This window comes from Hirundo rustica, chromosome 9, assembly GCF_015227805.2.
Source record: "Hirundo rustica isolate bHirRus1 chromosome 9, bHirRus1.pri.v3, whole genome shotgun sequence".
NCBI lineage: Eukaryota > Metazoa > Chordata > Aves > Passeriformes > Hirundinidae > Hirundo > Hirundo rustica.
Window position 1 is genome coordinate 16,038,119 of NC_053458.1, and position 20,028 is coordinate 16,058,146.

General features: G+C 39.8%; 1 protein-coding gene across 1 annotated transcript in view; it reads right to left on the reverse strand.

The window, feature by feature from the left end:
- KYAT3 (kynurenine aminotransferase 3) overlaps window positions 1-15,022 on the reverse strand; it is a 411,900-nt gene extending 396,878 nt beyond the window's left edge. Inside the window, exon 1 of the mRNA XM_058421818.1 lies at window positions 15,010-15,022. The gene's annotated coding sequence lies outside the window, so the exon portion shown is untranslated. The remainder of the gene's footprint in view (window positions 1-15,009) is intronic.
- Between the last annotated feature and the right edge of the window lie 5,006 nt (window positions 15,023-20,028).

A 20,028-nucleotide genomic window follows, 5' to 3' on the forward strand; every position in this document is an offset into this window, starting at 1 on the left:
AAAGGAAGCCACACCGTAAGAAAATGGCTGGGTAGTTATTAAACCCCCAAACAGTTTAACACGCTCTTCCTATACTGATTCTCCACTATAAACCACCAGGCTGCAATGCAGATGATAAAGCTCCATCTGACAACAAAATCCTGACTTCACACTACCAGTCACATCGATCAACATCTGAACTAATGTCAGAGTCTTCTCTTACTAATGAGCTGCTGCACTGAGATGTAGCTTTGCTATCAGTCAGATACCTGTAATGAGGTAGAATGAATGGCAAGACCCCTCTTCAGACGCTTTCTCTCATCTAGCCACAGAGGGGCTTCGTTGTTCACTTATTTTTGGCACAGACAAAGAGTTTCTTCCTGAAGGTCTCTACTAGCATCACACAGTTACTCTCACACCTATTTTATATGTTAGCTGCAGCTGTTTTGAAATTTTCTACCAGGAATTAATTTTTTCCCCCTTCTAATAATTTGCAATCCCAGTGCTTTTATATAAGGGCTGTAGTCCCAGTGTTTGCATATAACGACATTTTCATGTACACCTCAAATTCAAATGAAAGTACCTTGCCATGTTCTCAAGTTGGACATGTTCATGTAGACTCTGCTTTCCTTAGATTATCTGGCTACAATGCACATTTGTCCACATTTGCTTTGATTTTAAGCCACAGTTACCATGCAGTGGTGTATCCTTATTTACCCATCCCTTAATATCACAGGAGGGGTGTGCTCCAAATCCATAGTTTTCCATCAACATAACAAAGCCACAGTAATGACTTCTTTATTTTTCTTTGCCTGTCATGCTACTACTGAATGTTCTGAACCAAAGTTGCTGTCAGACTCAGAGATTCTGCCCAAATCTGATCTAAGGCAGTTTGCTAAGAAGGTAATTTAGAGCTGCAGTGATTGAAGAAGCACCCTAAAACTGTAATAGAGGAAAACTTGAAGAGCAGTAAGGAAAGCTCCAGCATTTGTTACAATCACTCTCTTTAGGTACTAAATTAAGAGCAGGGTAGTTTTCTGTACTGGGGTTAAGTCTCAGCACAAATAAGTTACGTATTGTTTGTTACTCCTATGAAAACAGTCATTACAGAAAGGCCGGGCTTAGGTTTTTGTTGCAAACTGAGGTTGTGACTTGTATCTTTCTCATCTTCCCAAATATTTCAGTCAGGTTTTGTTTTTCTTTGTCTTAAACCAACATCTTATGTCTCTCAGTGGCAGGTCTCAGCATGCAATTATTTATGCATGTCTCATTCCATGCCACTTAAAAAGGGTTATCAAGTTTGTGTCTTTAAGACTAATGAGCTGTTGCTTAACATTTTTAAGGCAATTAACCAGAGGTATCAGTTCTTATCCACCAACAGAGACATTGTTGCATTCAAATTTCTCCACGGGGCATGAGGCAGGTCTGGAGTTCAGCCCCTGCTTCTTTGCCCTGGCAGACAAGGCTGCAGGTGACGGAGAATGGGAAGCCGTCAGTGACCCTCCACCGGGGCCCCAGTATGATGGTCTATGTGGTCTCTGACATCAGCTAATGATGTTTTGGGGCAGATAGGTTAGTGTCACTCAGCAAAAGTGTTTGCATTTGCTCTACCAGACATGCAGCCCCTCTCAGACCAGTTATCAGAGCATGGCAGCTTTTCACAACGTCAAGCACCTCTCCTGCTGCCTGCAAGGGAGCCAGCCAGGACTTCTCAGAGCCCTGTCAGTGTCAGGATCCTGCATCAGTTCCTCAGGGATAGTGGAATCTGGCTCAGGCTGAAGCCACCCTTCAGGCTCCTCTGACTGCTGCCAAGGGACCAATAAAGCAGCTAAGATCAGGGCAGAGCAAATCATCTTCAACAATGGTTTTAACCATTATCTTCAACTAAAGATACACAGGAAAATCTAGTGAGGTTGTGATGAAGTCTCCCAGGGTGTGTCTGCTGTGAAGATGCAGAGACTTCTATTCTCATGCTCAAGCAACTACAGGGAAGTAATGTGTGAGGTGGAGAGTTTTCTTCTGCCTTTAAAACACATGCCTTCAAAACATATACTTCTATTTCCTGAACAGCTGAGATTTCTTCCTGTGAAATATTTTTTCTTTTTATGAAAACACTAATGCTTAGATGCATCTCACTGAATTTTTTTTTTCCCTGTTTCCAAGATTAGTATTTCATTTGATGCTTATTTTGTATAGAGAGGGAGGGTCTCATTTTTCTTTTCCAGTACATTCTTTGTCAAAAAACAAAACAAAAACAAAAAGAAAACAAAACCAAAAAAATTGTCACAGTGCACTTTGTAGAAACCTTGTGGACCCACTTGGTAGTGGGAGGAAAATATCCTGGCCCCCAGGAGCAGCAGTCCCGTTCCGGCCCGCCCAGCACACGCGTGTGTCCCGCAGGTGCCTGCGCTGGACGTGCAGAGGCAGCTTCTGCAGGGGAGCAGCGCTTGGGGCAGCGTGGGAGGAACAGCAGAGAGCTGGTGCCTCGCTGGGGCAGAGGGGCTGCCCACACCCCTTCCCTGCTGGAAATGTCAGGGCCCAGCACCGGCTGGCTGGCAGCAGAACAGGCATGTCTGCAGTGAGACACAGCCACCACAGCATCGCTTCACCTCGGGCACAAGCCTAAGGAGCTCTGGTTTGCAGCCTGGACTAAGCATCCCACCAAGACAGAGGAGAAGTGTGAGCCCCTAGCAGCAAACACAGCCTTGCTGCCCGTGGCAGGGCAGTCTCCTAAGGAGACACAGAGTCAAAGGCATGGTTCATTCTCCTTGATGCACACCTCACCCACGTTTTTTCTGGTAGAAGTTTGCAAAAGCCTGGGCTGCACCTGAGAAGGATCCTGCTATCTGGACTGTGGGTGCCATTCTCTAATAGTAGAGAAAAGCACTGGAGGGAAAGTGTGGCAATTCTAAAGATATTGTAAATAAAATAAATCCACGCGGCTAGAGTAGGGTGATGGTCCACCTGAGATTCATATGCAAACTCTGAAATATTAAAAACACCCTGGTGAAGGCATTGCTAATTTAAATGATAAAATGTGCATGCATAGAGAACAGATTATTTAAAATATAAATTATTTCTTATTAAGATAATAACATCTAGCTAAATGTTGAAAGATCTGGATAATAGTTTACACTGTAAAATGATCTGTTAAATATGTTCCTGTTAACATCAATACAGCTATTGACGAGCAGATCCAATTTTGCTTTACTTTGAGAGAGCAGACAATGGCAAGTTTTACTAGTGCTATCTTATTTTACAAGCATTAATGAACAATTAACCAACACTAGCACTCTTTCCATCTGTAATCCTGTAGTAGGATCACTAATCTCCACCACTAGCAGCTAATGATGAAGGTCTCTTAAGCTTTACTTCTTATCTCAGCCAGTTCTTAATACTCACATAAGTATGCTTTCTGAGCAGGGCGGCCCCCTATTGCTCTGCGACTTGAATACAAAAGACTGGTGAAATTTTTGAAGGGTTTTCTGTTCAATAACACTTCTATACTTATGTTTGCCTTCCTACAACAACAAACACAAGTGATCACCAGAGGACTAGCAAGGTCACTAAGGGCTCTGTGTTTCCATACTTGTTCTAATACTTATAAGAATGTATTCATGCCCTATTATATATATTCCCCGGCTGCTCAGGCAGAAGCTCTAAACTAAACTAAACTGAAATGAAATAAAAGGGAAAAACCAGAAGACTAAAACAGTGTTTACTTCAAGAACAACTCTGCTGTTTGTATCGAACAAAAGGAAGCTGGAAAGTGGCTGCCATTAAAAATACATGCAAGATAAACTGAAATTTTTATAGTACACAGTACACATGACATTTTCTAACTTCTCTTTCAGAATGTTCTTGTGTATACCATACACATGAGATCTGTGTACTGGGGTGGCAGGGGAATTCACCATTCTGTTAGGCTTTTCTGGAATAACTAAGCCAAGTAAAGCAGCAACAACTTCCCAGACAGGAAACAGAGAGCACAGTGGGTTCTGTTCCAATCCCCATCAGGAGAAGGTCCTCCATAGTCAGGGCAGTCACCCTAAAAGTAAAATTTGTGCAATTAAAAATAAGATACACAGTCCTTCATCTTTTGTTTTCAAAAAAGAGGGATGAGCTTTACTAAGAGTAATAAACTTTCTCTAGTCCATTTTACTTATTCCATGCACAATGCTTGAACATGTTGGCCCCAACCCAAGCAGAACTCAGGACAACTCAGGGATTGCTTCCTGGCCTAAATGAAAGCCTTGACAGAACTACTCCAACTAATCCCAAAATACCCACTGCAGATGCTTAGATTGTTGGAGATGGGGAAGAGCAGTTGAGTAGCAAAAGACTGGTTCCCATCAGGGAGGGGATCCAGTCTCATTAAAAGCTCACACTGACCCTGCTTGCATTAAGCTCTATGGCTGATGAATGAGAATCAAGTTGCCTCATCGTGCTTGGGGCTGGAGGTACATTATCAAATTGCAACAGATTACCAGGATCTGAGAACAAACATATCTCCAAGCCCTTCCCAGAGATGTTTTAGCAATAACTAACAGCATGAGGCATTTCTGAAAAAAATGTACTTTATAAGCAGCTAAAACCTGAAAATTAATATTTCTCGTGCAATCAAAACTGCCTTCTTGCATGCTCTGTTCCAAGGTGTATTCTACTGTAAGGCATAAAAGAAGCTGAGCTCACCTGACACCCGTGGCTAAGAGATGTCTTGGGAAGAACTCCTACTGAGTGTCGCAAACACTAGCTGGCCCCTACGCAGATACAGCCTAAGTTTTTGTTGTGTTTGTACAATGCATATCAAAATGCTGACCTTTTCCTCTACCAGGGCTTCTCAGCACAGGCAATAAATTGCATTAGTTACAGGAAAAAAAACCCACTTCTGTACCTCTGCAGGAATCATGACTAAAGGTTACTTTTCCCACGTGGCTTCCTTTTTCTGTGACTGCCCATCACAGCCCAGGTGGCGGGGGCACTTGGCAGACGTAGAAGGAGAGGAGTGCTTGCCTGGGTCAGCCCAGCCACCTTCAGAGGGGTAGTTCTTCGGCTGGGACACAGGGGCAGGCTGGACATCCTCACCTGAAAAGTAAGGTGCAAAAGTAGCCTGGGTGCATGTGGTAGGTGTGGGGATGAAAGGAATAAAGGTTCCGGGACTACCTGCAGTCTTTATTTATTCAAGTAAAATTTGTATTTAAGTCCAGGTGAATTTTGTCAAAGTGAAGCCAACCAAGTTGTCAGAAGCAGACCTTATCAGGAGGCCTGAGTGAGATGTGAGTGAAATGATTGCTTATGGACAAATCACCAACCATTAGTGAGGAAAGAAAAAAGATTTTAATATATTTCACCCAGCTTTTCCATTTTTAAGCCTTTGCTGTTTGGCTTCATATCTGATGTATGGAGATTTCCTTGATGTGACAGTCACTCACAGTGTGGGCAGATAGCTTGTTCCCACTCCCCTCTGCAGGCTTCAAATCTCAGCAATGACTCCAGGTGATGATGGCAGGATCAGAAAATGGGGAAAAGCTAAGTGTATGGAGCTAATTTCAGCTTGACAGAGTCTAGCTACTCCCATTACTTAGGATACTGTTTAGTGACTTTATTTGGATCACCTGTATATTTGACTGTGAGATTCACCTGTTACCCTGACTGCATTGCAATACTGGAGCCATCTTCAACCAAGCTCAGTTGTACTGGTACTAGAGAGAAAAAATTTAAATCTATTAACCTGCATTTCTATACTAAAAGGGCAAATTATTCATGGCAGAGGTCTGGAGTAACACAGTTAAAGCCATTCTGACACGACTTAAAACCTACGTACAGATTTTTCTGCACTGCACAACATACCGTCAGCATCAGGGAAGATGTTGAGAGTAGAGGAAGAAATTCAGCCCTGGAACATCTCTCTTTCACAAATTCTCTTTTGTAAATACCTGTTAGGAATCTGGGGATACTTTCCTGGAAAATTAATGCAAATGTCAACAGCTTGCATGATCATCTCTTAAGAGAAGGATTAACAAGAAGACAAAAATCTGACACTGGGAGGCATATTCTGGAGAGTGGACAGAGGGTGGCCTATTTGTCATTACTCTGCACCTCCCACTCATTTGCACAGCTGTCTACCCCAGGGCTGTTGGGGGCAGCTGGAACAGAGGTACAGTGATGGGCTGTTGCAGTAGCTGAGCATAACCACAACCTGGTCAAATGGATCCTTGGGTCAAGCATAACAAATAGTAACTGTTTTCTTTCAATTGCTCTCAAAATACTCATTTACTTCCATTTAATTTTTGTGTTTTCCCACAGGAATGACATTTTTACTCATACCTGCTGTACAAAAAAAATGTCAGTGTTTAGTGCATTTTTTTCATTTTTATGATATGATAGAGGTGAAGGTAGAAGCTAATTAACAATACTGTTTCCAAGATAGCAGAAGAGCTTGTCTGTGATGTTAGAGCTTTGTATTAGCCAGGACGAAGCCAAAACCTTGGTTCAACATTTCCACTTTATAGATAATATCAGAGATACTTCTCCACCCCCACCAGCTCACATATTCATTACCCAAATTGCCTATCCTCAAAGTGATAATATAGTGTGGTACAACATGCCCCGACAGGACACAAATTGACTCTGTGCCTAGATACTATACAGACAGTGTAAAGCAAATATCTCACTCTATTATCTGTTGTCTCTATGAATCAACAGATTACATGGTTCACTGGGTAGCTGAATAACTTTTACACAGTTTGCTCATATCTATTTACACATATTCTACAAAAAATACATTAACACCAAAGGACAAATGTAAAAAAAAGTATACCTGCAGAATCCAGATAAATTACACATGTGAAAAAACACAATAAACAGTAGTGCTTAAATTTCATATGCAATATCTGTAGATATGAAAGGAGACTCTTCTCTCATGACCAAAACCTGAATCCCATGGAAGGCCCTAAAAACCTTAAGAGGAAACTTTAATTTGTGACAATTTGTTCGTAGGTAAGACTATACATCACATTTTAAAGAGTTTTTAGTGTTCCACAGAATAGGGCTGTAATTACAGAGCGCTCTTTGCTGATGATCTGCATGGAGGTGCTTCTCCATCCATCCCTAAGTGTGAGCTTTCAGAGCTCCACGTCTCTTGTGCTCACTGTTGTCCCTGGTCACTGATTTGTAACACATGCCATTTTTTTGGAAGTGAAAGCAGTATGCCATGTCCTCCCTTTTCATACCTTGTGTGACAATACAGTGAGCAAAGCAGCCTGTCCATGTCACCGTAGAAAGGAGCAGAGCTTTGGCAGCTGGCTAACCCAGGATCTACACAGGGCTCTCAAACTGCATGTGGATACCATGCTCTCTGGATCACTTGTCCTGCTTTGTCAGCTCCTTCTAACGCCACACTCGAGAAACAAAAGCGAAGATCGTGCAAGGAAAGTACAAAATGCCTATGGCCTTGCAGTGCTGCACCTTACAAACCCCAGAATGTTAAAATACTCTGCCATACATATATAGCTGTATGTATGTATGTATATACACACACACTCTCCAAGTTACATTAAAAGCCATTGCTTCTTTTCTGCTTCTCTCTTGCCCACAGCCATCTCTTCCCTCCCTTTTAAACCCATTCCCTGATTAGGTTAGAACTCCACCTTTACCCACCTACCCAGGCAGTCATGGGGTTCTCCTCAGACAGCTGTGTCAAATGCACTAGAAGCTACTGCATTTGGCTCCTGCCCTATTGCCTATCTCCTGTGCCCCTGATACACCTTTTCCCAGCAGTGGAAGCAGTTCTCTCCAGTAGAGATACAGGCAGTGAGGACTTTGGTCCACCTAAATATCAATTATTTCTTTCTTTTTTAAAAATCTTAGTTTGCCTTGAGTTTTTGGGCCAATTATTTCACATTTAATACTACGATGAAGCAAAACAGTTTAACAGTGTATTGTACTATGTGGAAATTAAGTGGTAATATCACAAACTTGCAGCTATTCATCCAATGATATTCAATAGAATGGCAACAGTAATTTATTTTAAGATTAAAACTAAAAAGAGGGATGCATTTAACTAAATTTAGTAGCATGCAGTACCTGTTTGCAGGTATGAAATAAATGGTTTCAAAAGAAAAACTTTTCAGTGCTAATTAAGTGACAAATGAACAGTCAAAACTTGTTGCATATTGGATTTTTAAAAGAACTCATGGTTAAGGGCATTTTTGGTGCTCTGGGTTGGTTAATAGCATTTAATTTTAAAAGAAAGATTTGTTAAAACTGGAATGTTTTCCCTTGTAAACGATGTCTGCTACTTTGTGCAAGAAATTCTACATGTTTTCTACATGTAGGTAATGGAAGATGCTGTTGCAACAGCCTTTTGTGCATCCTGATTGAAAATTCAGCTACATAACCCTCACTGAACTGTTTATCTTATGTACTTATTTAACTAACATTCAAACTGACAAGTCTCCTATTTCTGGGCTTTCTTTTTATACTTTAATTTATGCCTTATCAGATGAAACTCAGATACTACCAAACTTTGCATGTTTTTGATTTTGCACATAAACTGAAGGGCAGAATTCCAGTCTATGTCCTCAGTCATCCAATTTTCAAGATCTTTGAACAAGACTTCAAACCCTGAAAAAAATACAACCCAAACAGACTTGTTCTTGAACAGACTTGCTTCTCTGTCTGTACAAATACGTGAAAGAAACTGGTATGTCAAATTTCAATGTAGGCAAGCCTAATTGAAGCTTTAACTACATTCGAAACAAGAGGCAGGCAGCACCTCCAAGCTGCTTTATTCCAGGGCAGGAAGACATTCAGGAACTGAGCTACTGGAATTATTCATTACAAATAAATTATCCAATTAATTTAGGCATTTTTTTCTTATCATTAATAATTCAAAAACTGTTCCTGATAGTGGTGGATGTGTGCATCAGCCCTGATCCTGACAACACTTAGACACACATTTAGCTTTTCATATTCCCCATAATCCCATTGAACTCCATCAATTTTCTCAGTAAGCTGCAGGTGAGCAGGTGAGTTGGTGAACATCTTGCTTCTCTGGGTAGTTTTTTAAGGAATACTAATTTGCTTGAGTCATGCAATATTGTGTCTGCACCTAATGAATGACAGCTCTCCAAGAGAAAACTGAATGCTGAGTAGAAAAAGATTAACGTTCTTGCTAAAGTCCTTCTGTTTTTTTCCACACACAGATGTTTTATGCGAATAAAGCAGCACTTTCACCAAAATTAGTGCAAACAAATCCAAATACTGATGCAAATAACAGTGAATAAAGCAGGATATACCCTATATTAATACATGGGAATGAAGGGTTCTGTGTTTGGCTATAGTACCTTATGAAGAATAATATTCCCAAGAAAAGGGGTAGTACAAATGCCATGCATTGGAAAGCACTGTGGACTGCATATCTAAAGGTGATAGTCATTACAGGAAGCCTGTTGTATAATTTAGCTTCCTGGCCTATGTGTATCTTTTAAATTTTGCCATCCTAAACATACAACAGGTCCTTCTGCTAGCTCTCCACAGAAAGCTTTGCACTTCCAAGGAACTTTAACAGAAATAAAATCTCACCTGGCTTCTTCTGTAGTGATCAAGAAAGCTGCAAGATATTTGCTGTCATGCCTATGTTCTCTTCATAATTTGTGATTCCTGTTGGCATGCACTTGTGGGAAGCTTAAAAGGTTATCATTGCTAGTGCTTTAGGGATGTCTTATTATGAAGTATTTCTGAAAGAAGAAAATAGCTATTAGCAAATTTATAATGAGTTTTCTCATGTGTTGGTTCTTGCTTATCTATAGGTTCAGGTTTTTTGTACCTCAGTTAACACTTTCAAAAATAGAATCATAGAACTGTTTAGGTTTGAAAAGACCTTTAAGATCTTTGAGTCCAACCATTAACCCAACACTGCTAAGTCCACCACTAAACCATGTTCCTAAATGCCACACCTACATATTTTTTAAATACCTCCAGTGAGAGTGTCTCAACTGTTTCCCTGGAAACATTGGAAGTCTGTTCCATTGCTTGACAAGAAATCAAATATTGGAGCAAGTCCCCTGTAAATAAGATGTAATTAAATGTAACAATTCTCATTGATGTTTTGAACAATTATGCAAATCCAGAGCTATGCTGACAACAAGGTATAATGCCTTGCAAACTTTCAATTATCTGCTGCCCACCAACTGCTACCTCACTCAAATCAGCATGAATCGCAGATCACTTGGGTTCTTTTTCAGGGGGACCCAGTCAAACATAACATGATCCCAGAGTCTGACATAACAAAACATGATAGCTAAAACACAAAGGGAAGCAGGCTTATTTTAGTATCTGATGTCTGACAACAAGTTGGATATTGTGAATGTTTGATTCAATTTTGTGTGTCAGATGGCAGTGGAGTAGACAATAAGGTGTCCACAGTATTTATGAACAGGCAAACACCACAGTTCACTGATGAGGCAAAATAATTTTAGGTAGCACTGAACCTGTCTGCTTGCATTAGTTTGGAGGAGATGTCTAGGTTGGATAGAAAAGATGCAATTTATTTTTTTCTTTAACAAAACTCTGTTAACCACTCTAACTGCTAGCACAGAACTTAGGATAGCTCTGACCACTAGGTCCTTTTGTCACCCTCTCACTGAACTGTTCTTTTAACAAAGACACTCTCATTTGCATTCAGCAAAATGCCAGGCTAGATTTCAACTATATTGATGCACTGTCCATGTATCATAGGAAAAAAACCCATTACCTCAAAGGTCTCAAGGAGGACTGACCTACTGGAGATTCAAATCATGTGGCACTAGACAGTGCTGGGGGGGTAGGAGCTGATGCTCCTCTGCAGGTATGCTCAGTTTCGCTAGTCTTTCAAACAAAGCACATGTCTTTCAGTCATTGCTCCACTGACCATCAGTTAAGAAAAAATTAACCCAATTTCTATTGTATTGTTAGGGAAAGTGTTCCCACTAGAATTTTCTCATTCCTGCAGAAGGAGCTACCACAGCCTGTGCTGTAGCAGTCACACTATCCACAGTCCACTGTTTCAGTGCATGCACCCGTGGGCAGACATGGGTGCTCCCTTCAGTTTATAGAGGTAAGTATTTCCAGGAGGGCCAAAGGCAATAGAGCTTTACACCTGAAGACTTGGGGCAAGCGTGATACTTTAACCAAGTCAGTGTTCTTACATCAGTGCAAAATCCAAATAAAAATGAGCAACAGATCCTTGCTTGACTGAGAGCAGCAGATCTACAGCTACATGGAAATTATTTCTTCAGGGGTTAGATGCTACTGATCTTCTAGTACAAAAGCTCTTAACATTCACATTATTGTGGGGGATGAAAATTTGGAAAACTGAATGTCACTGTCAACTAGGCAGCCACTAATATGGTGACAAAAACACATGCCACCCAAAGTCTTTTGGTTGGAGCCGCAGCCTGGAAAAGGCTAAAAACACCTTGTCTGCCTCAGCCTCCCTTCAGCCCCTGTGTGGAAGGAGCTGTATTGCTCATTGATTTGCAAAGATGAGCAGTGATGCTTTCCTTCTTCAGCAAGGAAATTGTGGCTCCAGGTAGGCAAAGGTGCCTTGCCCTCCACCATCCCAGGCTGCCCAGGGCATGTGAGTTAGTGGAAAGACACTGCCCCTCTGCTCTGCTGAAGAGAAGCAGCCATGGGGAGCTCCTGGTGCCATGTCTCACAGCAGCTGCTCCTAGCAGGGCAGAGGTGCCCAGCAATGCTCTGAAATCCACTCCTGCTGCCTCACTGGTGCCTTTGCTAGGGAGCTCTTTGATAGGTAGCCTGCCTTCTGCTAGACTATTTCAATCTGACAGAGGTTTTCCTTGGGGAGAATGGGGGGAGGTGTTGAAAGGAAGGGGGAAAAAAATCAACTATTCACTCTCAGAAAGTTTCACAGTGATCCTGTGCATTATTATTTGAATCTGACCATATTCAGAGACGTATTTCTCCGCAGAATTGCTAGCTGGAGCCAAATTCTCTGCCTTGACTGCACTCAGAAATTTTCATCCTAATCCCAAACTATTCATCCCAACACTTCTGCTGCCATCAATAGATTTAAGATGTTTTTAATGCCTTCCTTGAACTTGCCTTGTCTCCTGTCAGCCAGCCAGAAGTGGTTTTTATCAGGAATAAGATTCAAAGAGCCTGCCCTGCAGCAATCCCATCGTGCACTTCTTTGTCAGAATCCTAATGACGATTTATATATACTTAAGAGACTATCTCCAGCTGTAAAACTGAAAAGCTTCTGGGGGTCTGTACAGTTCCCTGACCTCAGACCTATTTTTATATTTTGATCTTGGGGATAGTGCCTCCCAACACTCCGAATCCTCCAGTTATCCCTGCGGTAACAAAGTGCTAGCTTAACCAGTAGTAGCAAGACTTAAAACAGGGCACTCAGGATCAAAGTGGCTAACAAACTTGAGTATTAGCCACTGTGTCAGCCCTAGAGACAGTCACGTTAAACCAAAACATGTATATGGCTAAGTCTCCATGCTAAAACTAAACAGAGGATGTGCATCTAAAGAGCCATTTTCACTGGGGTAGGTACGAAAGCATGCTCAATTTAACATTCTAAACAGGCATCCGCCACAGACACTCTCCTCCCAAGCACAGAGGAGTTATACTATTATGTTGCTTCTAGGCTTCATGGAGTTATTTTTAGGATTTTTTCAGCATTATTTGCTTTTACCTTCACCCCAAACATTTATAAAAGAGATTTTACATTTTTGATTCAGAAGAAATGAGAAAATATGAAAGAGTGTGAAAGCACTGATGAGTCTGGATTAAGACAAAAAACATTTCCAGGGTAAGGTTCTGTCAATGAACTGACACTTCATTTTCCTTCCATTGTCTGATTACCAGAAGAGCAGTACACTAGCAACAAGGATGATCACATGAAGGCGGGAAAACACAACTGTCAGGCTTCAAGGACAAAGCCTATTCTTACATTGCCATTCCTTAAATCCAGACATTAGAGCAAAAGGAATGAGAAAAAAGCAGCTCACTCATGGATAGCTTACTGAGGATACTGCAAAAGATTATGCTAATCTTCACTTCATTGTCCTCTGCAAAATGTTTTCATACCATGCCTTTTATCTTTGGAAGGGATGCACAACCTCTCAACTCTGTGACAGCGAGCACTTTCTGTGTGGTTTCTGCGTAATTAACACCAGCACTAGACCTTTTCATTTTTGCTACTCAAGCTTATGGCCTTTTAAGGGTACCCACAGGGGAGCATCCCTCACCCCTTTGCTTGCGGCCTAAGTGATAGTCTCAGCTTATCCTTAGCTACATATACCATCTGTTAATAGCAGAAGGATCAAAAACTTTTGGCTAGCCTGCATTTTTCAAAGAATGGGGGCAGGCAGCATAAACAACACATTAGACAAGATTTCTAAGAGTTTTAATTCTGAGTTGGGGCCTAAAGACTTTCAGTTTTATTTAAACTGCCATTGCATTATTGTCTAGATTATGTTCACAGGCACAGTCATCTTAGGAGGTGGCTAGAATTAAATAAAAGTCTGCATTTAAGATGAAATTAATTTTAACATATTCCAGTTTTATCAAAGAAGTGTGACATGTTGGATTTTTGGTCGATCTGAACACAATAAACACTGAAGCTGCAATTTTTCCCCTCAGGAATCATCCCAGTTTTGACAGAAAAATCAGGTACTTGAGAGTGCATTTGATACCAGTGACAGTGGGAATTGCATCCCAATAGTGACACAGGAATTGCCCCTGAAGACACAGACCAAATCTGACACTCACAATCAGACACTTTCCTTCCTTATTTTCAGAAACTGTGGAAAAGTAAAACCAACAAAATATTGTGGTGTTTCAGCATTAATACTTACTATTACCAGCTTTCCCTCCGGCATATTTTATCTAATTAAGAGTGGGGTTTTCAAGGTTTTTGTTTTTCCCTGATACATTTTTTTTTCCCCTGGTCCATTTTCCCTCCAGATCTTGTCATGATGGTACTCTGGTGTCCAGACACATTCACCCCATTTCTTTTGCAGGCAGAAAGAGCAAGAGGAGCACACGTTTGCAAGGCTCCCCATCTGCTTTTCTCTGCCCAGGAGCCTTCATAGTGACACAGTAGCTACACCCAGGAGCAGGCAAAGACTGCCAGAGGCTTTGGTCCATCCCTGCATTTCCTGGACCCACTGAGGCTCCATTGACTCATCTTTGTCTCCTGCCACTTTTGACTTTGTAGGAAGGCTACCAGAGATTCAATGAACAACAAACCACAGTGATATTTTGGTGGCATGATATTACGTTGAAGCTGTCTTGGAAGTGGACTAAGCTGTAGAGAGTGAGCAGATTTCTGCCTTGCCTTTCTGGGCATCAAACTGGGTAGATGGAGCTAATCTCCCCTATGTATGTCCAGAAGCACCAAATGTGGTTATGTGGTAGGGGTGGGCTAAAAGCACAGCTTTTCTTTCCATTTCCAAGTGCATAGACATATTCTCCCCTCCCTGAGAAAGACAAATGTGCCTTGAGATAGTTTGGCAACATGACAGATGGTAACTACCACTGTGGCTTATTATAGTGCTGCCAATGTCTCAGATGTGCATTAAACTCATACACTGACAGGAAGTCTCAAGGAAATGTTCTGCATTTTTCTGCACAGGCATAATCCCTTTTCAAACAAACAAAACCAAACCAAACCAAACACAACAACAATAAAAGAAGATATAAAACCCTAACTGTCATGATGTCCTGCACAAAAGGGTAAATACTGTAGAGAAACTCATGTTTCTGATCTAAAGTAACACCATATTCTTAAATCTGAAACCAGCCTGTTCATTGCTGCACATAAAGAACTCAAAAGCCTCACAACTGCACCAAGTTCTCCTCCAAACAATCCAGTTTCTATCTACCACACCAAGAAAAAGGATGGAAAAGAAACACTTGAAAGAGAGAATTTTTAAATCTTACAGGTGGGCAGAAATAGTTACAATTCACATCACTTCAGTGTTCAGAACTAATAAATACAGCTTATTATTTTTTTAAAATACCGCCCTTTGAACTGTTAAGACCTTTTATGTTTTCAAGTCCTGTCAAAACCAATGCAAATTCTTTGTGGAGAGTACAGGTCGTAGGATGTTTGTTCTCACCTTTCTTCTTGGGAAACCTGAGCTGAAATCCTGCATTATGTGGCAATCCCTGTCCACACCTGGAAAATCCAATAATAATTTGCCATTATATCTTCTTCTGCTTAGAGAGGCTGCCAAGAAAGGACCTTTAGAAAACTGGGCCAAGGCTGCCAGGAGAAAGCAAAGGTGAAGAAATTTTCCAGCATCTAGTCACACTTTGCTAGGATCCAGCTTAGTCCTATGAGCCTTCTTTTTCATCAGCAGTGCCAATAACATCTTATTTACAAAGACATATAGGAAAATGAACTGCACTGAAAACTATTACCATAGACTCAACGGCCATGAAGTTGTCACTGAAAAAAACCAGGAAAACAAACATCGTTTTACATTTTGAAGCTGCTGTGCAAAAAATAGTTAATGATCTGAAAAGTAGAATTGGAAGCCACTTCAACATTCTCCGTAAGACAAGACACTTAAGAGTTGTTATTGTTATTAAAATAATCATAACATTCTAAGGAGATAATCCCAGAAAGAATTTTGGCTGGGGAATTCAAGAAAAATTCATGTAATTTGTGCAGAAAATTGAACAACAAACTGTCCATATAGTGTACAAACTATAAAATAGGTGGGAGTAACCATATAAAATTAAAGGTCTGGAAAAGTCACATGATAAGTTTTCACTCTTTCTTCTAAAAGGGCAAGATCCCAGTGTGATATCTCAATGCATGCAAAAAATGCCACCCGTCACATGGAATTTTTTTTCTCTGGTTCTTATTCAGCTCGACTGACTTACATGGAGTCACTTCTATTCTGCACCTGTTTAAGTGAAAAGAAAAGAAAACACGTGTTTCTGTGTGAACACTGAAGCCCAGATTTTCAATCTGTGTAAGCAAGAACAAGATAGTCCTTGTGTCATGTGGATAACTTTAAACAATCTTAATAGGACTATATTATATGCAAATATAAAAATATAACCTTTCCTTGTTGCCAACATTCACAGCAGGCTTACAATACTTAAAAAATAACATTTCTTGTAAGCTGTCTGAAACTGAAAAAAAAGGCAATTTCCTTTCCTACCTTTAGTCAGAATCCAGATACAGTGACACTCCAAACAAAATTAAATAAGTCTGTGTTTGTAGGAGGAAAATCTTCATTAGATTCAAACCAATAAAGTCATAACCTCTGTCTCGCTTCCCATAACACCGTTGTCTTTCACAAGACAAAAGTTTTTCCATGATTTAGATAAAAAGGAGACAAATTTACTAGCATCACTTTAAATGAGCTTTAAAAATATCCAAAATGTCACTTTCAGTAGCCAGTCTACTAAATCTTCTACTAACTAGAAAGAAAAAGCCTTACCAGCAAGTAATTTTCCTGTAATAAATACACCAATAATCTAGTTTGAGTTTCATAAAACTGGCAGTCCACCTAATAGTCACAGTTCCTGCAAGCGCTAAGAATCAGTAGTTTCTGTCTTCAGCAATGCAATTTTGTGGAATTATATTACACAAGATATCATACACCTCTGCAAAACAACATTGCTGTGAAAACACCACTTACTGGCTACCTAGACTTTTACTTGCTATAAGCTGTTTAGACCACATGAAACCTGCAATACACCGTTAGATCTTTACAAATTTCATGAAATCTTTTTCGGATATCCAAAAAATCCTGAACTACTTGAATCTTTTGTCTCCCAGCACTGGGGACTGACCCATAATCTCTTTCCCAGCCAGTACACCAAATCTGTAGCCAACCTTGTCACTGACTCCAACAGCTGCTTAAATTCACCAGAGGGGATAGCAGCAATCCTACTTCTAAAAGAACACCACAAGGCTTACGTTCATGATGCCTTGAGGAGACACTGAAAGGAAGGTCAAAGGTGAAGAAAAGATAAAGTGCAGTACAAGAAGATCAGTAAAGTTGAATCTTCTTGATGGAAAACTCATGTCTGCTTCTTCATGATGCAAACAACATAACTTCATTTCAAAAAGCCTCTGTTTTTTGTTGATTTTTTCCCTTCTCTTTTGCTTTGGAGTATTTTGAAGTTTATTGAAGTTTTTTTTTTCCTTTTTTTTTAGGTCAGAGCTCTGTGCATCTAAAAGCCTTATTCAGTTGTTCTTGTCACGAGTACTTTGTCTTACACAGGCTGCATTACTCTTGTAAACAGAGGCAGCATCAAAGTGAAAGCAGATAGAGTCACATCAGTGGATTAAGGCCTTCTGCATGATAAAGTAGCTACCTAGGGTGGGATAAACTTAATATGTGAAAGAATGTTATTGAGGAGGAATAAAGTGCCAAAACTCTGTCATTCTCTTAGTAATGTCCTAATCTAATGCCTGACACCAAGGCCTTAGGCCAGTGTTAGTGTTAATCAATGAAATACCCATCTGTGTTCCCTGTCCTTATCGCTATTTAGAACTAGCCTAAACTCAATTATTTTCCCTTAGAGACCAAGATGGGATATTAAGTTGAGTGAAAGGGATTGTGTCTCACAAAGAAATCCCAGTGTTAAAATGCAGAGGTGTCAACATTGCTAACTAAATTTCAGTTAAACAGAGATTAAATGCTAGTTCTTTGGACATGAAACACTGCATAGATTAAATCTGGTTAAAAATCCTTATTTAGAGAGTGGCTAAAAACTGTTAAGCAGTTTAATCAACTTATAATGTAAATTTTCTTCCTTCATATGCATTATTTATCCCCTGCAATAACCATTGTACAATAAATGTTTGAAGAGTACGCTCACTAAAGCAATAGAAAAGCACAGTCTCTTGCTGCTACCCAGAGCTGTGAATGATACAGACATTGCCAGATACATAATGGTTATCTGAGGAGTATGTAATTTATCCCACGAGTGAACTGCAAATCCCATAATTCAAAACTGCCTTAGTCACAAATGAATTATGGAGGTGTTTTTTACAAGTGGGAATAATCTCACATCCCATCGATATTCATTATTGTATTTTTGGTTCATATCACCAGGGTAATATTTTATATCTTTTTTTATTTTATTAAAATTTCAAACTTGTTTGGCTTGCCTTTTTGTCTTTTGTCTTTTTTTTTTTTTTTTTTTAATTAGAACACTCTAAAGGCAGGAAGATTCTTCGGAAGTACACAGCCATTTTTTCTATATATTCAACTGGAAATAAAGAAAAGAAATACATAAACCTCCAAATTAGCAAGGAATAAACGCTTTCAACAGCTTTGTAATAAATTAATTTCTGAATAGTATCTGGGCTGAAATCACCACATGCATTTTTTAAGAATTGTTTCTTCTGATTTTTTTTTAAATTGTAAAATAATTGGAAGCAGTTTATTACCACAAGCATTTCCTCCCACCTACCCCCACCATCCCCCCCCAAATGTAAAGGTTAACAGTCAAAGATGCAACAAAAATGAGCAGCAAAACTATTTTATTCTAAATGGAGAGACATGCAGTCTCTTGGGTGTATATGAATAAAAAAAAGTACTTAAGTGACTAAAATCAGGTAAGCATTTCTAAGACTATCATGGAAATATCAGAGGAAAAAAGAGAAGGAACATCTCTTTGGCTCACTTTCTCTGCTAATAATTCACCAAATGCAATTATCCTCATGGTACTGGTCTTACTCTCAGTATTAGTTTTTGTTCCTCTTTTAATTATCATTATAGGTTTCTTGATTGCCAGTGTGCATCTTTGTTTAGCACGTCAAGCAAATTAACTGAAGAGAAAGAAATAACGTTTTTGTAACAGTGGTAAGCATATAATGCTGAGAGGGCATTTGGTGCCGTGAATGTTTTTTTCTTCTTAGCCAGAAGCATGGGCATAAATGAATTGAAGCTCTCTGACTGTGAGGATCCCTGCTCTTTCCCTCCTCTCTCCAGCAGAAGTTACATTTAGTAGTTCTTTCTATTGGTAAGTAACATATACATTTTCTCATTTGCAGATTAGCCTCTAATTTTTTAAACTTTGAGTCTTTTTAATTCAAATAAATAACAGATTTCTATCTTGGTTACTTGGGACCCCAGACGTGGGAGCTGGTTTATGTCATATGCAGTCCAGAGGAAAAAACAAACATGATTGTGTGAGAGCTTGGGGTTGTGCGTTGTTTCCTTTTTTCCCCCCAAGATAGAGGGATACAATATTTCAAATTATAGCAGTTGTGAAATTTTGGTTTACACAGTGCAAAAAATGTAAGAAGTTCTTGGGTCATTTAGATATTTCTCAGGGGGACAGTTGGAAAAATTCATAAAAAAAACCCCATTGTTTGAAGCCCAAAAATGTAATTTGTCAAGATTTACAGGCAGTATTAAAGACTTGAGGAACTAAGGGATTCAAAAATCTGCGTCTAACATAGCTGAGTGAGCTTTAGCTTTACTTTGGAAAGCAGTGTGTCTTCCTGGGTTACCAGAAATTGTTAATGATAATATACAATAGAAGGTTGGTGCAAGGGTTTCTCTTAAAAAAATATGCTTTTTAGATCAATTCTCCTCTCCAAGGTCTCAGTATTACTTAGACTGAATAAAATTGTTCCTAGAGGGTTGTATTACAAAGGCTGAGTCTACCCTATTTTGATGATTCCCAAACTTAAAGAGAGGCACACACCACGATAAATAAAAACACGCTGCTAGTAGCAGGCATTTAGAAGTCCCATACTGACGAAAATTTCAAGCTAGCTATTCTCATCACAAATCAACCTTTCATGTTCTCAGCAACAAATACTAAAAGAATGTCCTGGTTTAAAATTCTTAACACTTCTTTTTTTTTTTTTTTCTTCCCCTTTCAAATTTAGGGGTACTTGAGTGGCTTTAGGTGGATTTAGGGTTACATTGGTGTTAAGGGAGGGTGTCTGAAGAGGTCATTGAAAACCTTGCACTCACAAATTAGGGCAAAGTTTTGTTACTTGCTTCACTCTCCAGACTGGCATTAGAAGGCATTGTGTTATTATGG